The sequence below is a fragment of the Crocuta crocuta genome, unplaced genomic scaffold, assembly GCF_008692635.1.
Source record: "Crocuta crocuta isolate KB4526 unplaced genomic scaffold, BGI_CrCroc_1.0 scaffold140, whole genome shotgun sequence".
Classification (NCBI taxonomy): Eukaryota; Metazoa; Chordata; class Mammalia; order Carnivora; family Hyaenidae; genus Crocuta; species Crocuta crocuta.
Window position 1 is genome coordinate 8,844,961 of NW_027527775.1, and position 7,863 is coordinate 8,852,823.

General features: G+C 39.3%; 1 non-coding gene across 1 annotated transcript; it reads right to left on the reverse strand.

Annotated features, from left to right (window-relative positions):
- Nucleotides 1-318: 318 nt before the first annotated feature.
- On the reverse strand, nt 319-421 carry LOC144239450 (U6 spliceosomal RNA). Its single transcript, XR_013337433.1, has one exon. It is a non-coding gene; the product is annotated as a U6 spliceosomal RNA (small nuclear RNA).
- Between the last annotated feature and the right edge of the window lie 7,442 nt (nt 422-7,863).

The window sequence follows — 7,863 nt, forward strand, 5'->3', positions numbered from 1 at the left end:
CTCAAATGCTTGTTTCAGGATATTTCATTCATTATGAGAGTGCAGACTTAAAATTTTCTTCTGCTTCGTGGCTGTTTTCCAGGAGGGGAATTTTCCTCGGTTGATTTGCATGCAAATTCATTTCCTGATTATCTGACATATTTCTCTGTAAACTTTACTTTCTTTTTATTCATTTTTATGATATTCAGCATCTTAGAAGATTCCTTGTTTAATTCCTTTTCAGCTTACAAAGGTCCAGGTACTTTAGTGGGGTCTTGTCGGACTGTTTTAGTGGTGGGGGGAGAGATTACAAGGCTTCTAGTTTTTTTGTTGATTTTTTAAAATCTGGAACACTTCACAAATATGTGTGTCATCCTTGCACAGGGGTCATGCCAGTCTTCACCATATCGTTCCAATTTTAGTGTATGTGCAGCCGAAGCAAGAGCGGTTTCCAGTTTTTTTAGTCTCTTTTGTCTTATGGGACACAAAATGTTTTATTCTTTTTCCCTTTACCACTTGATTTCCCAAGGATCATTCTTCCTTCCCTTTTGCCTCTTTCTCCCTCAGAAGCTTTTTTTCCCCAGAAGACTATCCTTTTAAATCAAGTTTTTCTTTTAAAATATAGTCTGGGGGCGCCTAGGTGGCTCACCTCATTAAGCAACCAACTCTTGATCTCAGCTGAGGTCATGATCTCATGTTGGTGGGTTCAAGCCCCATGTCGGTCCCTACTCTGACAGCATGGAGCCTGCTTGGGATTCTCTCTCTCTCCCTCTGTCTCTGTCCCTCCCCTACTTGCCCTCTCTCTTTCAAAACAAACTTAGAGTTTGTCCCTTTAAATTGCATATCTGGTCCTCTTCATTTTAGTCTATCTGGTCCTTTAAGGCCTGAATACTTTGAAATCCCTTCTCCGCTGTCATGTTCTGATCTACCTGGTTACCTTTTTAGGATTTTCTGATTTAGCGTGGATGCAGTCTTTCTGTTGGTGGCGCCAACTCACACACAGGCCTCTCAACTCGAGTCCCTCCTGTGTGTCTCGCAGTTTCTCTCCGCCTGCTTTTGCTTGCCACAGAACCCCACACTGGAAGAAGGGAACACACGGGCCAGAGTGCTGATACTTGTTGACTTTTCTCTTTTTACTCACAGTTATTTTACAGTCTCAACATTATTTACGTTCATTGAGAAGTGGTTTTCATCAAATTTTTGTAGATGTAAAGTTATTTCATATTATTTGGGGAACAGACTTGGGAAGGCTATTTACCTCATTGCACCCATTGTTTATAGCTCCCCTGAGTCATCATTTTAAAATCTTTTATTAAAACATAATATACATACCAGAAGTGCACATAGCGTTGGTATGCAGCACAATACATTTTCACAAACCGAATGCGTCCATGTAGCCCCAAGACCAAAGGAAAGAACTCACCAATACCACAGAACCAACCTGTGCTCCTTCACTTGGTATCCTCCCCCCAAGGGTAACCACAGGCAGATGAGTCTTCCCTGTTTTTGCACATTCTAGAAATAAAACCACATGGCAGGTACTCTCACGTGTCTGGCTCCTGTGATCATGTTTAGGAGCTTCATCCATGTTTCTCATTCTTGCTGCTGAATACTCTTCCACTGTGAATGTGCCACAGTTTATTTACCCATCCTATGATTTGGGGATAATTTCAAGTTTTTGGCTAATTTGAATACTATTGCTGTGAACACGCTTATACATGCCCTTTGGTGAATATGCAAACATTTCTAGGAATAGAATTGCTTGGGCCAGCAATTCGTGGACCGGCAGCAACCCTGTTGCTGCAGGCACATCCTTGTCAAAATATGGTGTTGTCTATCTTTTTTATTTGATCTGTTCTAATGGTGCGTGGTCATATCTCACTATGACTGAGTGTCTATTCACCTTTTATTGGACATTTGGTTCTCCTGATTTGCAAAGTCTCTCTCAGTTATTTTTCTTCTGCTAGTATTTCATTTTAGAGAAAAGAGACCTTTTACATGGTGACCAGTGATTTCACCATGTTCACAAAACAAATTAGTCATAGAGCAAAAGTCAGACCCAAAACAACAGCACCGGATTCTCCACGTTTGTTTTTTTTTTTTTCTATCAGAATAAGGAGTTTGGGATTAATCTTGTTAGTAGTCATTTAAAGTTTTTAAGCTGTCTAATGACATGACATTGGTGAAATAAATAGGCAGATCTCAACCTGGTGGGTGGAATGGATTATAGAAAAGTGAATCTATGGGTAGATAAACCACTTAGAAGACAAATAGTACAGAGCAATAAAAGCAGGAAGAGACACAATAAGATTGCAAATAAGAGATAAATCAGAGAGAAAATGGAAAGAAAATTTTGATGGGAAGAAAAGATTTCTCTAATCTTTTTGTAAGCTCTGGAGACGAAAATGATGATAATCCAGACAGAATTAGGAAAATCACAAGAATGGGTTATTGGGGATGGGGAGAGCATGAGTTTGGTTTTAAATCCAAGATTTTGACATGTCAGCAGGACATTCAAAGTATCCAAGAAACGACTGAAAAACCAAAACTTGAAGCTAATGGTAGGGATTTGTGAATCATCTGTAAAGAAGTGACATGATAATGGAGGTCATGTAGAAAAAGAAAACTGTAGAATGAAGTGGAGAAATGCCCTCCTCCATTCAATGGGTGTGGAGAAGAATTCAAGGAAGAAGTCAGAGAAGAAGGGCTACACAGGTAAGAGGACAACAGAGGAGAATTAGAACAGAATTGTGGCAAGAGGCTCAAAGAAATTTTTTAAAAATGTTTAAAGCAGGAGACGGTCAACATGAAAACCTCAGAGAAGCAAAATAGCGTGAGATCTGGCGGAGGAGAAAAGCCTGCTGAATGTAGCATGTAGGCTGTCACTGGTGTCAGTGGAAAGAACAGTGTCAGTACCGTGCCAGAGATGAAAGATGGATCATAAGACCTTCAGAAATGAGTTGATAATCAGATAATACAAATCACAATATATTAATAGAGCTCTTTCAATGGCTTCAACTGTGAAAAGCAGAAAAGAATTAGCAGAAAAAGAAAAGGCAGTCAAGCGAAAACTTTTTCCAAATGGAGGACATCCGTGCTTTATTTCAGTCAGATAAAAGGATGCCCCCAAAAGAGAGATTCAGTTGATAATGTTAGAAAGCAGAGGAATAACTGCAGTCATGAAGCTCAAGAGGTTAACAAGATTTGGAATACCCCTTATGAGGAGAATTAGTAAGGAATTAAGGATTTCTGCTTTTGGGGGTGAAAAAAATCCTGAAAATCTTTCTTCTATGATGCTGCATAAAATATTAGGAGCATTCTTTAAAAGTGTAGGTGAGCTTGTAAGAAAATAAGATTCTCGGTTGTCGGGAACAAGAAGCTCTTAAAAACCAGAAAGGGAAGCCTTCCAATTGGCATCACTCTGTAAGTCTGGAGGAAGGGGGAACACTTGTTTGGGGTACCCTAGGGGTTTTGATATTTTTTCTCTGTGATGGAATTAGAACTCAAGCCTCTGCTACAAGCTAGGACCTTTGAAAGATCCACTCTCATGAAAGGTGGATTAGGGGAAAAAACAAACCAACCAGAAGCACAGAGATGCTTGAAAAACAAGTTGTCTATTTCAAGCCTAACCTGGAGTGGAAAAAATATCCTCTCCTACGAACACATATATCTGAGTCTAAGCCACACACAGAAATTTGGTTTGAGTTTATACTAGCCACATGATGAGCTAACCCTCAACCTAAGAAATCAACATAAAACTATGTTCCAGGTTGTTAATACCCTGGAATACTAATGTAAAACAACTCTAAAAGGCTGTGTCCCCAATCCTGGCCACATACGAGTCCCATAGATAAAATACCAATGAAGATACACTTGAGCTCAATAACTGGAAATATGTGAGCAATATTTTATAAAGGCACTGCAAATCTCCAGGGTTAGGTCTTCTATAAATTCAGACAAACAATCTGACAAGACTAGAAAATAATTATGTTTAAAATGGTTACAGACAAAAAATAAAGAAGTAAATTTTTTTAATGATTAGAGACAAAAAGATATGAAAAAAGCTTAAGAGCAGTATACTGTTTAAAAATTACAATCAGGAAAGAAAACTCAGAAAAAGACACATTGAATATAAATAAGTAAAACTTCTAGGAATAAAATATATATATAGCCATTGAAATTTTAAAAATTCAGCAAATGCATTAAATAGCAGAGTCAACATAGAAAAAGCAAGAATTGATATACACAAAGATAGATCTGAGGAAATTACTCAACATGAATCTCAAAGAGACCAAAAAAAAAAAAAAAAAGATGGAAATATCAGGCAGAGGTTAAGAGACAGAGTACAAAATAAGATGAAAAACGGATGAACATAGACCTAAATAGACTTCTAGAAGAGGATTCAACCAAAGGAAATATGGAATTGATTCTATTTTTTTTTTGAAGACCCAAATGAATCTAAAAAGTTTGAATTTTTAGTTGTTCACGTTGGAACAACGGTACACTAACTCTTCCCTGATTATTCTAATCTACATTCTTTCCTCTTTTCTCTGAAGTTCTTTGGTAATTACGATCCATACATCACAATGTACCATCTAATTACAGACTGCCTTGCTGACAGCGACAATGCCTTCACACATGCTAGTCATAGCTCCCTAACTAAACTGTAGAATTCCAAACAAAGAGGTCATGTCTTAAACTTCTCTTCTATTTCCTGCAGTGCCTGATATTACTTACTCCAAATTACAATTTCATGAGGAAAATAATACCATTCAAGGTAAAACCCTATATTTTAATCCTCAATATGTACTTTATTTTAATAAAGACATATTCATTTATCTATTTCATAGACAAGACATGTCCAAGAACACATACATTTCAACTCTGGCTAAGCAAGAGTTCAGCTTAAACTTCAGTTAAAAATTCCTTTAAGTATTTATTCCTTTAGTATGTACCCAGCAAGTTTGCATGCTGAGCATATTTTGTAAATCAAACTATAAATAGCTATAATAAATGTCATATGTAAATTGATCTATTTTCAAGGTTTCTGAGTACAACAGAGGATCTGAATAATTTTTTGAATGGCTGACAAACACTTTTTTCTGCTTTTGCATTTGGATATCTCCCAAAGAACTGAGCAAATTTTCCTAAAACTCCATCCACAATTCTAAGATTAAAAATGGACATGAGGAAATTCACTTCTTAAAATGGCAATTAATTAAGAAAGTCAATGGCAGGGGCGCCTGGGTGGCTTAGTCGGTTAAGCGTCCGACTTTTGCTTAGGTCATGATCTCGTGGTTCGTGGGTTCGAGCCCCACGTCGGGCTCTGTGCTGACTGCCAGCTCAGAGCCTGGAGCCAATTTCAGAGTCTGTGTCTCCCTCTCTCTCTGACCCTCCCCTGCTCACGCTGTCTCTCTCTCTCTCTCCTAGAAATAAATTGAAAAAAAAAAAAAAGTCAATGGCAATGGATATTAATGGCTTGAGCTGGATATGTGGCCCCTACATTTTACGTGGCTTCATTCCAATGACACAATAAAGAATGCAAGACTGTTACATAAAAGAATAACCAGTGGAAAATGTGCACAGACCCACAATTCATAATGTCACATCACTCCTGACCATTTCAGCATAGAAATCTATTATTAGAACACAACATGAGGTTATCCCAAAAAAATAACCGACACTTTCTTCATAATCTCTAAAATGACTTAATGAAAGTAAGTCAGATGTTTAAAAGGCTTCTGCACCATTAAAATAACTGGATTTCTTCATAATATAGCTTCATCCCCTGTGTCATGTAAAGATTAATTACTGAACAAAGGGGGTCCTGGGTGGCTCAGTCACTTGAGCATCTGGCTCTTGATTTTGGCTCTGGTCATGATCTTGTGGTTGTGGGACTGTGCCCCATGTTGGGCTCTGTGCTGAGTGTGAAGCCTGCTTAACATTCTCTCTCTTTCTCTCTCTCAAAGTAAAAAACAAGAAAGATTAATTACTGAACAGGGACAATATACGGGCCAAGAAAAAAGCTGGCCTTAAGAAATTAATAGATTAGGAGATACAAGCCAGCAAACTCAGAGAAAAACACATAGAGATCTCTCAGTCTGTCTCCCACCAACACAACACACACACATACACACAGAGGCACATGCATACGCATGCATGCATGCACATGTACACACACATGCACATGTACACATATACATGCAATTCAAGCCAAAACAAAGAGATCTTCAGAGTCCAGGACAGGAAATGACAGAGAAGCAGTGTCTCAGCTGACTGGGGCACTGGTTTAGCTTGCTTTCTCTTCACAAAAACAAACACAGCTGGAGACATAAGGCCAAATTCCACGTGTCCTTTGCCAATCAGGGTAGTTAATTCTCTTCACTTAAAGACATCCATTTTTGTGGGCAGAGCAGCCGAATAGGGTAAAAGTTCGGCCTCCCATGTTACATTGAACCTACAAGTTGTCTTGGCCTAAAATAAAACCCTAAATTCTAAATGAAGCTGTACGTGATATTACACTAATATGAAGACCCTCAACTATCCAGGCACCCAGCTCCTGGGGCCACAGAACCACATGTCAGAGAAGAGGTAGACGTGCAAATCAAGCAGTGCGTGTGAAATCAATTTGCTCCCTGCTCTATTTATCTAGAACGGACTGCCTGTTTACAGCTTCCCGTTGAGTAAGGATTTTTAGCCATGAAATTTTCCAACTGAAATCTGCCTCAATCTTCCTCAGCAACAGCCAAAGGCTCCCTCCCCAAACCTCTCCTTGGGAATCTCTGGGTCTTAATTCCATTAAAGAGTTCAGTCTTCTCCATCTGCTCACCATCTTATTTGTTAAAGGCCCAGACTTCTAACTCAAGAGTCTAATTAGTCGGAGGAGCAGAGGGACCTTGAACAAGTCGGCCTGGAGTCTGGAGGCCTTGAGTGCATCTTGAGAGGGAAAAGCCTCGGTCCCACTGTGCCCTTCACAGAAAACTATAATTAAATGCTCTAGATCCTTAGGAAAAGAGGCCTATGCACTCATTCTCTTTTGAAATCATTCTCCTTTGAAAACCAGATCCCAGAAATGTCACCTCTGACCCCAGCAGAAATTATAAGATTGTCTCCTGGTGACTTGAAGTCTTAGAGATCCTATGGAAACTGTTTAGAGCTACCCCAGAGGCATGTAGAGAGTCAGGAACAGAGTTTCTTATCCTTTTTTTTTTTTTAATGTTTTATTTATTTCTGAGAGAGAGACAGCATGAGCAGGAGAGGGTCAGAGAGAGAGGGAGACATAGAACCTGAAACAGGCTCTAGGCTCTGAGCTGTCAGCACAGAGCCCGACTCAGGGCTCGAACCCACGAACCATGAGATCGTGACCTGAGCCAAGTCAGACACTCAACCAACTGAGCCACCCAGGTGCCCCCAGAGTTTCTTATCCTAAGAAACCTAAACATGTCCCACATATGCAAGCTTTCTATTAAGCTTAACACTTCTCTGTGAAGCCAAAACCCTCAAAGGTACTTGAGGAAAAATTCATCATTTACAATAAATCATCTCAAAATTATAGAGTTTTTCCAACCTTATAATTTTATTTTTTTAATGTTTATATACTTTTGAGAGAGAGAGAGAAAGAGAACGAGAGAGAGAGAGAGAGAAAGTTGGGAAGGGGCAGAGAAAAAGGGAGACACAGAATCCATGCTGGCAGCCTGGAGCCCCATGCAGGGCTGGAACTCACAAGCCATGAGATCATGACCTGAGCTATAATCCAGAGTTGGACACTTAACCAATTGAGCCACCCAGGCACCTCTCCTCTATGTTTTTTTAAAAATATTTATTGACTGGGGCACCTGGGTGGCTTAGTCGGTTAAGCGTCCGACTTTCGCTTAGGTCATGATC